Source organism: Gymnogyps californianus, chromosome 7 (assembly GCF_018139145.2).
Source record: "Gymnogyps californianus isolate 813 chromosome 7, ASM1813914v2, whole genome shotgun sequence".
In the NCBI taxonomy this organism is placed as follows: Eukaryota; Metazoa; Chordata; class Aves; order Accipitriformes; family Cathartidae; genus Gymnogyps; species Gymnogyps californianus.
The window spans coordinates 37,736,733-37,753,646 of NC_059477.1; the positions used below are offsets into that span (position 1 = coordinate 37,736,733).

The window sequence follows — 16,914 nt, forward strand, 5'->3', positions numbered from 1 at the left end:
ATATCATCAGTTGGACCAGATGGTCATTGTAGGTCCCTTCCAACTGAAATATCTATTCTATTCTATTCTATTCTATTCTATTCTATTCTATTCTAATATGAGGACTTCCCAATGAAGGATGGCACCACCACAGTGCAGTGGAAACATTGCTCTGGCCCAGTGGAAGCTGGGAGGAAAGAATGCCTACAACGGTGTTTTTCTTCTTTTGGCTTTAATTTCTTTTTAGACAATAAAGTAACATAGCACCTTTCCCTGAGAAGCTTTGAAAAGTATAAATACCCCCAAGTTTCTGCCAGAAGGTAGCGTGTATTGTAAGAGCATATTCCTGTGGGGCCTCCTGCCTGGTTTGAGAAAGTACAATCGAGGGCATTCACTTTGGACCCAGGAAAGTTTGGTCCTCCCTCTGGTCTCTGCCAGAATCTTTGTTCTGCAAGTGTGCTGAATCATTTCACCCTGTCTTGTTTTTCTCTACCATTTTCTGTCCTGTCTAATTTGATTACAAACTCTGTGTTTGTCTCATATGTTTTGTAAAATGTCTGGCATAAAGGGCCACTTACTCAATTGACCCACTAAGTGCTGCCATAATGGAAATAATATTGATGCATCCTGACGTGACAGTATTTCGCCTTAATATGACACAAGAGGCTGGTACTATACGGTGCATTGTAATTTAGCACTGAGAGGAGAAACAAAACTCGGGGTACGAAAATGGGAATCTAAGGGGGACTAGGACTGAGCAGTGGATGAAAAGTACAGGAAAATAAATTAAACTTCTGTTAAAACCAACTGGAGACTCCAGATCTGGAAAGCGCTAGTTGCTTTGTTTGGCAACCATTTACATGCCCTTCTGTGGCATTTGCCCACACACACGAGAATATTATATATCTGAGGGCGAGCAAAAGAACTTTTCAGCCCAAGGGATGCATGAGCTGTAATCTCACCTTTTGTCTGCTGACAAATACGCGTGTGTTTTTCACAGCTTCCGTTAATGATCCATCTTTGCAGACTTTCTCTAGAGTGGGATTTAAGGGAGATGGTAGTTAGTTACTATATACAAAGATTCACTTGGCTCGCTGCTTTTCCTATGTTCTAAGTTACTCTGTTTAAATCGTAAGATTCCCATTACAGACTCTTCAGTTAGAACTAGGAATGCACCCGATTTCCAGTAGCAGAGACTGAATTCCGTCTTGTGAAAGAGTGGACATTTTCCACTTCCCATTTGCAACAGCGTCTCCAAGCACTGAACTATTCAGCTCACAATACCAAGAATCCCGACAGTCTGTGTTCTACTTGTGTCTCATACAACCGACAAAGGTACACTGCGTTTTCTTCTAATCGGCCATATAAAATGTAACAGCCTGGTCCTCCTCCAAGCATCCTGTTCAGCTAAATGGAGTAAGTCCTGGCTGTGGCTGCAAAGTTATTTCCTGCAAGGACTGGTATGAAAAAGACTCCAAACAAGCAAAAAACGCTGAGCCATCTGAAAATACAGTGCAATGTTGGACAGGTTCCTGAAATAGTTCTGAGTGAACTAGTAATACCAACAGCAGTATGGCCCTGCCAGCGCAGTTTTTCTCTGCAGGATGAATTATCCAGGGCACTGTGCCTCACTAATGCAGTTGTATTGATTTTGAGACCTTGCTAGCTTAGGTATCCTTACACAGCACAATGCTGTGTATATGTATTCTGAGCACTCATTCTCAAGGGAGGCAATTAAGGTGTCACTGAGTCTTAATTGTCTCCATAGATGATCTTTTCCTTAAAGCCCTGGCCCTTATAAAAAAAAACCCAAAACATATGGCTTGAATTTTATTTCCAACCCTCCACAAAGAAGTTTGCAGCACTGTATATGCATTTACAATTATAACGTCATTTATTTTTAGAAGCAATTAGGAAGATATGTCAATGATTTAGAGACATTCGTTCCACCTGGGCTAAAGAAAACACATCTGACCGACAGATCTCAAAACCGTTGGGTAGTGAACACTTGCGGGAGGGAAAAGAAGCGCCCCAGTCAGGGAGCTGTTCAGTGCAGGACTCGAAGCCCACGCCTGTGCCAGCGAGGAGCGTGGAGCAGATCTGTGCATCACGTAAGATGCCGAGAACCCAACATCAGCACTGTACGCGGGGGAGCCGTTACGGAGGGCTGGTTCTTGTCAGGTCCTAATACCTGGTAGCAGATGGAGCTCACGAGTGTCATTTTCACGTTAACTTCATCTGGAGGGGGGGGGGGGGGGGGGGGGGGGGGGGGGGAAGAGTCCTCAGGAGCCCCAAGTCCGCCCCGCAGCGTGAGCCAGTGGGTAAGCCGGGGTGATGACCGCGTATTTACTTCAGGGGAGCACTCCCGACCCCACCGAAAGCTCACACGACAAACCCCAGGACTCCCCCGCCCCGGCACCGCCTGGCCCCTTCCTCACCCGGAGCCTTCCCAGCGACGCCCCGCCACCTCCTCCCGACACCAGGCGGCTGCCCGCAGCCGCTTCCCCCCCCCCCCCGCCCCGGTCCCCAAAAAAGCGACATGGGGGGGGGGGGGGGCAGCGGGCACCCCGCCGCTCCCGCCATCGCCTCAGCCCCTCAGCCGCCCGGGCCCTCCGCCCCGCCCCGCCCAACGGCCGGCCTCGCGCCCCGCCCCGGGCGCCGCGGGGGAGGGGGCGGGGCCGCGCGCGAGGGCCCGGATGGAAGCGGCGGGGCGCGAGGCGGCGTGACCCCTCCCTGCCCGGAAGTGCGGCGGCGGCGGCGGCGGCAGGAGCGGCGGCAGCGGGGCCGTACGGGAGCCGCGAGGTGCCGAGCGCGGGGGAGGGGCGGCAGCGGGTCTCGGCGCGGGCAGCGATGCGGCTCCGCCACCGCCCGGCCTCGCCGCTTCCGCCTCCCGCCGGGCACCGGTGACCGTCGCACCTTCCCCCGCCCCGGCAGTATGAGACCCGCCGCGCCGCCCAGCCAGCGCTGCGCTCCGGTACGTACCGCCCCGGGTCGGGGGGGGCGGGCAGCGAGGGGGGCGGCGGGGGGCGCCGGCGGCAGGCGGGGTGTGTGTGTGTGGGGGGAGGCCTTTGTTGTGCTCTCCCCTGCCCGTCGCCCGTGCCGGCGGAGCGGGGCGGGCCCGGGTCCCCCCTGCCCAGGGCAGCGGCCTGCGGGGCCCTTCCCTCGGGCCGCGGGAGCGGCGGGGAGGCCGGCTGCGAGCGGCGGGCCGCGCTGCTGCCGGGAGGGCCGCTCCCGCTCCCCCTCAGCGCGTCGCCTTTGCTCTGGTGAAGCCTCCTCGCCCTCGGAGCCGGTGCTGGCCCGGCACGCACGCACCGAAGAGGCTTGTGACTGATGTTGTTTCCACGTATGTAATCCATACCTTGGGCAGGACGCGCTTCGTAATGGGCTCATGCAGGCCCTGGCATGAGTGCTTTCAGCTGCACGGCTGCGGAAGGCATTCGTACGAAACAGTCCTTAACATTTTATGTTCCTTGTGTGCTCTTCTTATCCTAAACTGCGATGTGACAGTTTGCTCTGGGAAGTTCACATCTTATAAGGAAAAAAATGGGGGTTTTGGCTCCCTTCTTTGGGCTGTGGCAAACTTTCGGGGACGCTGTAGCAGCAAGTGAATAATGTTTAAAAGCTCACGCTTGATTCATCTGTGCTGCGTGCACCATTTTATACGTGGTCAGGAAGTGGAGTTGACTAACACTGGTTTTCACCTGATGATGTCATCTACTGAAATTCACTGGGGTCCGGTGAAATTTGCATCACATTAAGGCTGTCTGAGAGCAGAAGTAGTTGAGAAAGAGCATGAAGAATGGAAAAAAGCAAAACAAAGAAAACAACATGAGTGCTACTGATGAGTTCACAGTATTTTTTTAACTGCAGCATACTAAAATCGACAGTTTATTTTAAAATGCAGCTTTGCTTTGTGAAGATATTCTTAACTTGTTTTCTAAAATGGTGTTAAGAGTTATAAAAATAGTATTTGAACAAAAAGGATTGTTTCCAACCTCCTGCCAGGAAGAACAATCTGTGAGAGTCAAGCTGGGTCATTCTTTATTCTTATCAGTTCTGCAGAATGCATTATTTTGATAGATATCCCATATGGCTGGAGGAATTTGTACCACAGTGGTGCTGAAGCTGAGCCATTTGTATGACTGCCAAGGCATTTTGTTTAACTGTTAAAAAAGGTTCTGTTCCTTCTTCTGTTTTTACTAAAAACTTTATTATTTCTGGAAATAAAAATCCCTTTTTAGAGGCACACTTAGCAGTCACTGTCACTTCTGAAAGTATTTTACCTGGCTGGTAAAATACCTCTATCTGGGCCTTCTGGGATGTGTGACTAGGACAAACGTAAATGTTTGTGAAGGATTTCCAGTGTGTGTCTACTGCGTGGTATTTTCCCCCCACTCTGTAAGTGGATATTTGCTCAGGAAAGGGAAAATAATTTTTAAACAATATGCCTTTTGTATATAAAGCTGCAAACATGGCAGGGTTTGGTACATTACCAGAAACTACTTTTAACTCTCTTCTGGAAACCTGAGATTTTAAATATCCAGAAATATCCTTGGTGTTATATTGCCTTGAAACAGCTTTCTGCCAAACTTTTAACTTCAGTACTTTGCAGTCTGCTTTTAAACTGTCAGTGAAAACAAAGAATTACATTCTGAACTTGCATAGGCGTTGTGAGCTACTTGTTGCTATTAAAAACTTATATATGCTGTAGACAAATATAAAATGAATTTGAAAAGCCACCAACTTTTTTCTGGCCTTATCACCGATTTCAATTGTCAGTGCATACTGCTTACAGTTCTTGGATGTTCAGTTGAAATCACATGTTGTAAAACTACTTTTTTCTCTCTTTTTTTCCTGTGTGTTGTGTTTATCTGTTAATTTTTGTGCCTTTGAAAGCACCTAAACATAAATATACAGGAGAGATAATGAAACCAGTTGTTGTTAACAGCATAAGTTAAAATGGAAAAGAAATAGCTGAGGGCAGTAATAGGTAGTGTAGTTAAGACTTGCATGTGGGTCTCAATGACTTCTCTTTTTATTCATTCTTCCTTGGTTTTGTGTCTGCATTTGTTGTTTTCCCGTTCTTTCATATAGAGTCTCTTCACATCTCTACCTTCTCTGTTTGTTTTTTTTCTCTCTACATCTTATGCCCCTGTAGAAATGATTGTAGTTAGAAATTTGTCCTGTTGAATTTTTTTCCAGGTTCTGGGGTACACTCAGAAGTAGGCTTATGTGTGTCTTGCGTTACAAAACTACTCCATCCCATTTTGGTTTGAGTTTGGTTCCCCCCCCCCCCCATTGATGACAAGTGGATGTTTGTGGTATTTTTTTCTGACCATTTTTTGTGACAGGCTCGTGTGCTCCGTATAGGCATTTCTGTCTCTGTAAAAAGCAGTCTACAACATGCTGCCCTTTCTGCTGCCTGTATATTTGGCAAAACGTGGTTAAGAGTAAGGAAATCTAAATGAGATTATTACACTCATTAAAAGCAGTGACCTGATACTTGTAATCATAAAATCCTCTGATCTTCAAAATACTGTGCCCTGGATCAAAACGTGAAGACTTTGAAAAGCGTCAGTGTTGTTCCTTTCCCACTTTTGTTTTAGAGCTTCCCTCACTACCTATGTTAAAGCACTTCACCTTCTTAAGAGTCACAGTTAGTGCTTCCTTAACCGTCTCCGTCAAATCAGCTAGTATGCCACACAGTCAACTAATGATAGGGCAGCAAAACGATGTACTGATGATATATTAACTTGTGTGAATTACGTAGTTTCAGAAGTCTACTAGCACAGTGATGTTGGAGGGACACGCAGCCCTGTCCTGTCTCTGCAGAGGTCAGACTGAGGAGGAAGAGCAGTTGGGTAGCCAGACAAGTTCTGTGTTCTGTCACCTATGTCCTGGGCCCTGCATTTTTAGGGTAAAATAGAAGGCCCTTGCCTCAGTCGTTGTCTAATGTGTGCTCCATCATGTCAGAGATGTGCTCTCCAAGAGGCTTTCATACCTTGGCTCTTGATTCCCTTTCCTCTCTCTGCAAAATGTGTGCATATTCACAAGAGACTTCTTCCTTGCTTTGGTTTCTTGAGAAACTTCCAGTTTATGTCCTTATGACACTTTGTTTCTGTTTGTTCTTGTCCCACCCATATCACAAGGACTCCTATTGGAACTGTCCCTTTGAAATGGAAGTAGGAAATCTCTCCTTCAGTTTGTGCTCGGTACTTAGGGGAGAATTGTCGCAACTGCGTGAGGGGTGGAGGTATTTTCATAGTGGCGATTTAGATGTTGTAGTAGTTGTTACTGAGAGAAGATGGTCACTTGCCCTAGTTCAGTGGGTTTCTTAAGTAGTGTGTATACTATGTTTTAGAGTGTGTATTGTTTTGCATAAACGTTTCTTTTTTTTGGTAATGTTTTAGCTATTCAGCTTGTGTGGTGGGGCTGAATTTTGGCAGGAGTATATGTTCAGTATTGGAGTGAGCTTAAACAGAAAAAACCCTCGACCCTCTTGATTCCATTTTATCTGAGCTTAATAGCTTACCGATGTGGTTTTTGGTAACCTGGTTAAAATTATTCTTTCTCAGCTATAAAGGTTTTTTAATATTCTTTACAAGGAATCACTTTGCAAGCATGCATGTATCTGTCAACGTTGTTGTGATCAGCGTTTGCATATAGCAGTTAGGAAATGTAGTGGAAAGTGAGATACTCTTTCAGCTGAATCAGAAACTCATTGGCATGGAGTAATCTAGGGAGCTCACATGTACGGATTCCCTGAATTAGATTACTTATCCTTGATATTGCCTTGTATCTCCCATCAGCCATTTATCATTTGATTTTTGTGAAGAATACTACACTTGCCACTTTTCATTGGTTACTTGTCTTTTTCTTTCTGTGGAAATCATAAAAAATAGGTGACATAAACCAAATGTAATATGTTATTTCCAGAATTTGACAGTTGCTTTAGTGAAAAAAGCTAGTTTCTTTTCCATACTGCTTCTTCAGAGATTAAAGATGGACTAAGCGATTTCAAAGTGGACTTCACGTGAAGTTCAATGCTAGGTGAATGGGGAGAGGAATTTCTGTGTTGAGTTCTCACCTCTATAAAAGAGGCTGCTGCATGTACTTGTAACCTTTTTTATAAGCATTAGAAATGTCTAGTGTGTTCTCCCTTGATTTCATTGCTAAATATATGGAATGAAGCTGGTGGGTTTTGTGAGCACTTCCAAGATGATAATTTACTTGTGTGTCTGAAGGCTTTTTGAGACTTTTTTTTTTAAATTAAACAAACTTCAGATCTTAGCTCACTTGGCTGATAAGCATTATTTGAAGCTCTAGTTTGATTGTACTCTTGCTGTAGGATTGCTTTAGAATAGACAGCTGCTTAGCCTTTAATTGGTACTTTATCAATTGAGTAGTGAACAATCTGTGCCTGTTCCATCCACCTTTGTTCGTGTGACATTTGCTCTTTGCGCTATATTGTGACTTGACTTCTTAAGTAGTTCAAAGGTGAATTATCATTTGATGTGTAATTTAACTGGCTAGTTTACAGAGAGAAAAAGCAATTGTGTGCCAGGGAGAATGCAACAGAGTAGCTCTTGGTGTAGGCAGTGCTGCTGCTCATGGAATAAATGTCTCCAGCAGTTGGGAAACTTCCAAAGTTCATGGGGTGGGAACTTCTTATTCTTGTACCTGCCTCTGTTGTGCACTGGCGAGGATCACTGGGTGAAACTTGGGAGCCAGGCTTTCTCTCAGCTTCCTTCCTGGTTGTTCCTTTAATGTTCATCCCCTCCCAAGAGCTCACTTACCAGTTGGTCAAGTCACTTGCAAAATCAATTCCTAAGTAGGGTTACAAATGGAGATGAAGGGAATGGGGGCAAGCAATGATTTGCACTTGGCAAAAGAAAACAAATGGCTTGTTTTCTTGTGTATTAAATATTTGGAAAATTAATTAGACTTGGGTGTCTCTAAAAGGGTTTGGGGTTAGTTGCATCAGCTGTTGCTTCCTGAACAACTGAAATTACGTGTAGGTGCAGAGCTCATTCTGGCCTGAGGAATTGCTGGTATAACTTTCTCCTCTGGTATCATACTTTCTAGTTCTCTGTTCCATGGTGACTTTTTCTTTGGAAAACTACTTTTCCCAAAAGTTTTAATTTTCCTGGATTTCTTATTCAGTTTCTAATTGATGGATCTGTTTTCTCCATCAGCATGGCCTGTAGCCTGTGAAGGACAGACGTTTTCAATATATGGACTTTAAGTAAAAAATCACTGGTTTAAGTTGAAATAAAATCTAAATACAAGTCATCTGTTGCTTCGAGTGCTTAATGTATTAATCTAATGATTCAGATTAGTTAGCTAATAATTTCTGAAAGTTGTTTAGAGGAGGCACTTGTTTACTGTCTGCAGCATTTAACACAATAGGGCTCTGAATTACTTAATCTGTAGACATTACCTCAGCAACAAAACAGCACTCTTTGGTGGCAATTTTTCTTAAATTTTAAAACAGATGGATTCCTTGTTAACTGAGTTTAATTTGAGTCACTTGTGTGTTTGTAATAGAAACTCTTGAAGATAAAATCAGAACTGTTTTGTAATGAATTTACATAAGAAGTGCTTAATATAGGTTGCTTCAGCTTCTGGGATGGAGCAGTATATAATGAAAATATTAAACTTTAACTCCTTTTTATGAGCATCACATGTACCGGTGGTCACACTGATATGTACATATCAAATTGAATAACTGCTCTTGTAACAGAGGACAAAATACAGTCATTTCAACTAATACGTTGTGTCTGCGGTGTGTGTGAAGTTAATTGTAGCAAGTATTTGCATACATCTGGATTTGTACCTGTTTTTAGGTGTTTTTTCACGCATTTGGAAAGTTCTGCTTACAGTCTGTATGAACTCATTTAAAGACTTGAGTCATACTACTTCAGTTCTGGAGATGTTATACTAGAAACCAAATTGTCGGAAATCTCTAGCTGCTTTGGGTAATTGTAGGTTAATATAATACATTGCTGTACTGACTGTCAAAGTTGGTGCGATCTTACTCTTAGGTCTGGTACTGCATTTGGCATATCGTGGTTTCAGAGGAGTAGAATGTATGAAATCTAGTTTCAGTGTTTGTTTGATCTCCCTGCAGAATATGTCAAGGTAGATTTTGCTTGTTACTTATATGCACATAACAAACAAACAAACTTTTTAAATTAAAAATGGCAGCAGAAGAGTATTTGTGCTGCAATGGCTGATATAGTTTGTAAGAAACTGAAACTTCATATACTGAAGAAGTTTGCATAAATACATTTTTGCAAGTTTTGCAAAATATGCTGGGCAGGTGGTTGATCTGCGGAAAAAAACCCAGTAAATACATCTGGAAGACTTGAATTAATACTATTACGTCCCATGAGAGGCTTCTGGTTAGGAGAGTTCCTGTCTTGCTTATGGCAAAAGAAGATGCCTTATCAATAATGTTCTCCTAAAGTGTGGTTGTTCTTTCTTTAGGAAAAAAAAAAAGGTGTGGGGGGGAAGCATAATATAAATAAAAGTAGAAGAAAAGCTTACATAGGCAGTAGCCCGCTCAAAATTTGTGTGGTAAACTTTGTATCCAGAGTTAGTTGCTATAATTAGTTATATTAATAAGATTATCAAGAAAAATCAACCTTTATTCTGTAGTTAGTAGTTTGGAATATTGTTTTACAGGCCAGGCATGATTTTTAATAATTTAAATGCCTTTTGTGTTTGGAAATGTGCCATCCCCTCCAACAATTGTGAGACTCCGCTCACTGAGTAGTGAGAGGAAAAATATATCGCAGTAGCATCATCAAATGTTAGTCTGGGTAACTAATGAAGTATAGTGTCTAAGCCTTCACACAGGTTTTCAGAGTCACTTGTAAAGACAGGCTCATCACTCGGTGTTAGCTGACTTCGTGATTTCCTGATACTAAATTGCATTTTTTCATTCTGTTTGTTTTTCTTTTTTGTGAAAGCAATTTTCTGTGGCTGCACCGCAGGCATTGCACTGCGCTATGTTTAACGAGGTGGCCTCGTCAGGATGATTCACAGCAGGGTTATGTCTCATGTGGATGGAGGCAAAAAGCAGCAGACTTGCGTCCGCTTTTGGTCTGCCTTCTTTGACAGCACCGAAGATGAAACCAAATCTATTTACTTGCCATAGCCAGTGCAGGACTTTGCAAGCCCAACTGTCCTAGGGCATCAGCAAAGCAAGGAGGGATATTTGGCTTATTCAAGCGTAGATGTCAGTGGGCGATTGCCTGGGCAGTCTGCAGCCTGTGCAGCACGCTTTCTGGAGGCATGGCTTCTGGTAATAGGACAGCTGGTTGCAGTAGTAGTTCACGGCGTGGTGATTTGGGGAGTGTGTTGCCAGCAAGAGCCTCTTGAAGGCAGCTGAAGCAGCTTATGAAAAGAGAGTTTGGTCTGATAGAACTTACTGCCTTTTATCAACCCCCTTGCATTTGTCAAACTGAAATCTACTTAACCGTGCCCAGATTAGCCGGGCCACCCCAATAGCCCTACGCCAGCCTGTTTGCGTTGTGTTTACCTTGCTGTTGTTTTTAAACTTTAGTAAAACCATCTACCTGTAGAGGAACAAACTGATAGCATAAGGAGACTGTACTGGGGGCGGGAGGGAAGTGAGCAAACATCCTGTTCAACAAGATGTGAGTAAGATTTTACACGCTCACACCTTCGTAACTAGGGCTTTTAGCAAGACAGCATTTTTCTGATAGTTTTGCATATAGTCTTAGGCCTCAATTTAACCCTCAAAGAGTTTGCACAGGTTTTGTCAAGTGAGCAGATGACATGTTAACCTTTTGGAGAAAGACCCCTAGCATGGAAGCCTAATGTGGAGTAAGCTGCACCATCCCCTGCTCCTTTTCCCTCTCACCCCAGGTAAGCAGTCTGAGGTTGCAAATCGAGCAATGAGTTCTGCAGTCTCAACTGCTGGAGAAGCAGCAGGGCTTGGTGTTGCAAAGCAAGAAGTGGTTATTGCTGAGTAGTCTTTTCTTGTGAGGCATCAAATGGTTGTGTGGAAATTGAAAGCTATAGAAATCTTTTAACGCTCAAACTCATATTAAAGAAATAACATTTGTGAGGGGAAAAATGTGATACTCCTTTTGGTCTCAGGACTTACTCTTTCTAATCCATAATTTTAAAAGCTTATGGCTGCTGAGTTTGCTCAACTTGTCTGTCTAGAGAATTAAGAGGTACTTTGAAAATTTTCTTCTGTCTTCAGCAAGTAAGACTGTGCTGTAAGTGGGAAAAGTCGTAGGAAACTGCAAAGGTTTAAATTGCTTTTGTTGTGGAAAAAGGGATCTTAAGCAGATTATTTTGGAATTGTTCTTAAATCCAAAAGTATAAGCAAAACAATATCTGGATGTTTTTGAAACAATAGGAGAAGTTGTGTGCTTGTCTTTGAACTTCAGAAACCAGTCTCTATTGGACTGAAGTTGGGAGCTGGACTCAATGATCCTTATGGGTCCCTTCCAACTCAAGATATTCTACGATTCTATGAACTTTTAGAATTTTCTTTTTTACCTCTGTGGGTGTGAACCTGTTTAGCCACAGTCCAAGACTGAGACGTCAAGTTTTGCTTGCCTTGGTCGCTTTCGTCAGGTCTTCATATAGCTATGCTTTCAAAGATTCCTACTTCATATTCACCAAAGCAAGTGAGTGTGCAGCTCTACCTCTTGACCTACCTGTCTTTCCTAGGATGCTGTCTGATCAGCTGTTGTGGATGAAATTTAATACCCAGTCCATTGAAATGAGTTCAGTTTCAAGACTATTTGGGTGAACTAACATCAAATGCAGTTTGGTCCTCTGGCAGAATTGAGTTTTGGGCTTTGGAAATCGTGTAGGTTTTTTCCTCAATTTCCTAGCTTGTAAGTATCAGTTGGTTTTTTGCACAAAGTGTAATACTCTTTGTGACTGGTTTGGTACGAGGCATAGAACAGGCCTGAGATGAGCTGTACCTCTCACAAAATTTCCGTGAAGGTGCAGCTGTGTGCACGAATGTGTCCACTGTTTGCCATGATAGGTAACAAGGCAACAAATGAATGATCAAAACCCCCTCCTGATAACATCTGTGAGTATGAGCTTTTGGCTGCTGAAAGTGGTAGTACCATTTCAGTGTGAACTTTTCAAGTGATAACGATCTGCAGAGGTTAATGAGGAGAGTGTTCTGCTGCTGTTGCTCTGTACAACTTCTCTGCAGCAAATGAAAGCAGCTGTCTCCAGAGAGTATAGTCCAGTGCTTTTCACAAATCTTATAAATTTAAAAAGAAAACCAAATCGAAACACCCCCAACTAACTGTGAATCTGCTGGAGAAAGAAATTGTTACAATTGAAGTCAACTTTCTGTTGGCTAATATGGATATTTCTGTTTCACGTGCGAAAACAAAAGTCAAGATTAGCATTTTCAATTTGGTGAATTCTTGATTGTAACTGAAGTATTTAGGGAGAAAATGTCTTCATTTAATATAGTTTCACATGCCAGTGGTTTGTTTGAGTAAGAGTAATGGAGTGAAACTAAGGAGGGGAAAAGATCACTTTGGCTGTATACCAGGAAAAAAACCCCAACCTTATTCAAATAGAATAGCTTCCTAAGAGGAATCGTGGTGGAAATACCCATCTTTTGGGTCTCATAAAACTAGACTGGGCAATGAAATTGAAATATGCTGTAAGAAATAATCTTGCATTTCTTCTCCAGGGAAATGCATAGATGACTCCTGTAGGGAATGGTCTAGGTTATCTAATAAGGAGTGCGATGGGTTTCCTATATTACAGAACAATAATGCAAGGCTAATGCTGAGGGATTTTTATTAATAAGCTTGGCTGATGTGAAGTAGGCAGTTACAGTTCAAGCTCTGCTGGGCACTAGATTTTCTCTCAGCTGAGGTAAAATTCAACTTTATTTTTCAAAGGCTTAAGATAGGAAAGAAAAAGCCTGAAAACTACATGTACTCAGCTTTACAGTTTTTACAACTAATAGATAATCTTGCTAATTTTGAGTTGCTGACTTCAATGTTATCAGTCATAGCTACACCATCCTTCTGAAAAGCTGGGCATTTTCACGTGTGCTGGGTTTTGCTTTGCTGGGGCTCTTCTGCTGGAACCACCTCGAGGATGTGCTTTTGAACTCTGGAGTCTTAGTTGTGGCTATTTTAAGATGTCTCTGACCCCAGCTGCCTGCCCTATCTCTGCTGGAATTTTACTGTCCCTGGAGCAGGGGTGACAGGGGATGTATACGTAGTTTTTCAGCTGTCACGGTCCTGTCCAGGGTAGTATTTTTTTCTCACTGGAGGACTGTGGAGAGGGTTCTGAATTGGCTTGTGGTGTGGGTGCTGAAGGGTGTGTGTTTCTCCTGGCTGGGCGGTAGCTTCCAGCAGAGCTGGTGGATGACGAGGGTGAGATCTTAAGCTTGAAGCACGTAGGAGCAGCCAGAGCTTATGATTTAAGCCCCAAAGCTGGTTTAGGTTTGTGTAAACTTGGTTGCTATTGTGTGGTTCCAGAGCAAACATATACTTAAATGAGCATTTTTTAATATTATGTTCTAAAAAAGCCAAACCTCTTCCTTTTAACTATTATAGACCTCTCACTTCTTCAGTAAGTGTCATAGGGTTTCCTGTGTGTAGACCAACTGCTATTCCCTTCCACTTGCCCTGAAAGGGAAACATTTTGTATGTTAGAAGTACTACAAATAATGTAAAATGTAGTATATCCTCAATCTATAGTTTTTCTAACTTAGTGGGGTGGATATATACGACTGCAATTGTTTAAGTATTAGTAATACTGTTCACTCAAATGTCACAGTGATAGATAGCGATTAACTTCAATAAATACTAAACACTATTTAAATTTTCTAGGTATATCTTGAGTCTGTTTTCAGAGAAGCAAATGATGATACTGAACAAATTGGAAAACTGCCTAAGCTTAATAGACCTTTCAAATGTCTGTTATTGTGTTGTGTATCATCCAGCAGAAAATTTAGTTTAATATTTAGCTATATAGGAAATACGCAGCAATTCTTTCAAAAAGATCAATTGTGAAGAGATGCAAATCCTGCTAATGAAGAAATGATCCTATCTTTTCCAAAGTTCAGTTTTTTTTCCTATTAGTAATGTCTTGCAAATTTTTGTAAGCATAATCGGCTTACAAGACAAACTCTTAAACAGAAAAAATGATAAATTTCTCTCTTCAACTGGATATTTTTTGAGTCCCTGAGATTCAGTGAGAAAGATAATGTCTCTTGTGTGGATTTGAGCGGCATTCAAGCCAGTTTAATCAGCCACAGGATTTTCATGCTACTGGATAAGCATGACCCAGGTGATGGTTGGCTGACACAAGTCGTTCTGTGACCAAGGAGAAAGGGGCATGGCTTTCTTTGCTCTTAAACAGTTTGGCCTTCATAAGTTGATGTTCCCTAGAACTGCACAAGTCAACCAGAGCATTGCTTCAGATGAGAGGGTGCAACAGTAACTTAGTCTTGGGCCTCAAAATGTCTTTCATTTCAGACTTAACCATTTTGATCTGGTTGGTTTGTTTCTTCTATTTTTAGCTTCATGTATGTATTCTCTCTCACCCAAGAACTGATAAGATAGTGAACCTTAAAGCAGTTCAATAGTTTTCCCAGGAATTTGCCTCCTCGGTAATTTAAAAAGCAAAACTGATTTCTTGAATAACAAGTACTGATAGATAGTATTATATATAATACTTATATTACTTATATAATACTGTATAATACTTTATTCACTAGTGATCATTTAGTGAGAGGAAATGAAATCAGTATCTCTGCAGCTAGAGCATGTTTATTTTGAATGGGTTTTTGGAAACTGTTTTATTGAATGGAAGGCTTAGTCACTTCAGGTTTTTTAAAAACCCAAAGTTTTGGCTGTACAATTAGACAAACTGTAGTTGGTTTCTGAATTATGTATTTACTAGGAATAAAAAAGTTGGAGGAACAGGGTGTTATTTGCCAATTAACCTTCAGAAGGTGATCTTTTGTTTCAGCCAGTGATGAAATATCAGTATTTCCAAAGGGAAAAAAAAAAAGTTAATTCATAACAGCTTTGCATTTCTTGAAATGTTCAGCCCTGTTCAGGAAAAGACTGTCACCATTCAAATGGAATATGCAATACATGCACGTGGGGTTTATTGGCATGGTCATTTATTAGGCTTTCCTTAGAGACTGCTAAATGGTATTAATATCGGTCACTCTTAGACAGTAAGTCACTGTAACTTTTATATTAGCTGTTAAATGCTTGAAGTAATTTGTTGGTTAGAGATGTTTGATGTTTCAGTCAGGACAGGCTCCATAGCCTCTTTCTGGGGCATTGTGGAGACTGTGCTGTCCTGGTTTGGAAGTGCACCATGACATCACTGTTAAATGTTGCTTGGTTACTCAGTTTCTGGACAGGACTTGAGAATAAGCCCATGTCGTGCCTGACTCGCGTTCGGTTATATCATGTGATGAGACGTTGGAAGCCCTGTGATGTGCCAAAATACGGCCAGCCTGGGAGGAAAACACTTTGATCCTGGAGGCTCAAGCCCTGGAAAGAAGGGATAGCAGAGAGAGGAGGGTCAGCAGGAACTGATCATCTGGTTCACAACCCGCTTTCCTTCTTGCTCTGGAGGGAGCAGGACTGGGTCACTGATTTACGTGGTGAACTGATCTGCGGGTTAGGTTCTGGCAGGCTGGATTTGACTTTCAGGGTGTGTTGGATACCCTGCAGAAGGCAGTTTATCTAGCCATTCCTGCCAGTAGTTTGTTGACTGTATTACCTTATTGAAATATGAAGATAAAACATTGCTGTAGTCACTGGTTAATGTGCACACCTGCTTGTATGCACCTGTTATGCTATTATTACTCTGGAAGAACTATTAGGATAAAGTTGTTACACTGAGCTTTCACTCTCAGACATGAGAGCTGGCAAAAGATCATGTTAACACTTAGGGCAATTCTTCAAATAGGTTTATGAAGTGTTTTGCGGGTTTATTATTGGGGGAGTAGAAAATTCCTCTCTGTGTGTTTATATGCATGTGTTACTTCCTTAATGAGCTAGTCATTTTTTCAGTGAAAAAGTTGTTGAGATGATTCCAACACAAGATGTAAGAGACTGGGAATGTGTTCTTGTCTAGCTCTAAGAGGTTGAAAAGTAACTTTATTTAGAATAATGTTGACAAATACTCAATTTCTGGGATGGGAAACAAGATAATATGTTTTTCTGATGAAATTCATATTATTGATGTATGAAGTAGCTTTGAATCTTAAGATCTCTTAAAAGTTAGGAAAATGGAGAGCTGATACAGCTTTTGATGAAATTTAGTGTAAATAAGTTTTATGGAGGGTAGCCCATGCTTTCTTTACACTCTATGTGCAGGTAATTAATTAGTGATAATCAAGTTCAGATGGCTTGAAGTTTAACACAAGTATTTGTTTGACTAGGAGAGTACTTCAGTTGATTCCTAAGAAAAGGTGCTTTGAGAAATCCCTTTTTTTCGTATTATCTCTGCCTACTTGCCCACTACTGCTCTGCAAGTAGTACTCAGCTCCATAAAGAGCCTGATTTAACAGAGGCTGGTCTATTTGGCAGAGTGATTAGCAGGTGAAACCAGTACCTTCCTTAAGAGATGTAGAAGAAGTGATAAGCCCATCATGTTTGGGGTCTGGGAGTACAGATTAAGTAAAATACCTTTGAGTTTTTCTTTCCTCTTTTGAAGTAAGACAATGAAAGCAGACTCTCAGAGAGTAAAATTATCACTGACTGCTGAACCACATTCAGAATGGGTATATCACTTCATTTAAAAAAAACGAACAACAAAGGTACTTGACACTTTAAAAATGCATCTCTAATTTCCCTTTTGAAAGCCAGAAACTTCTTTTGCCCTCATCCATTAAAACTTGTTTTACTGTTCCCAGTGCATATTTCTGCT

General features: G+C 42.0%; 1 protein-coding gene across 1 annotated transcript in view; it reads left to right on the plus strand.

Annotated features, from left to right (window-relative positions):
- Nucleotides 1-2,869: 2,869 nt before the first annotated feature.
- Nucleotides 2,870-16,914, plus strand: part of SPOPL (speckle type BTB/POZ protein like) — a 38,449-nt gene continuing 24,404 nt past the window's right edge. The window contains exon 1 of the mRNA XM_050900199.1: nt 2,870-2,953. The gene's annotated coding sequence lies outside the window, so the exon portion shown is untranslated. The remainder of the gene's footprint in view (nt 2,954-16,914) is intronic.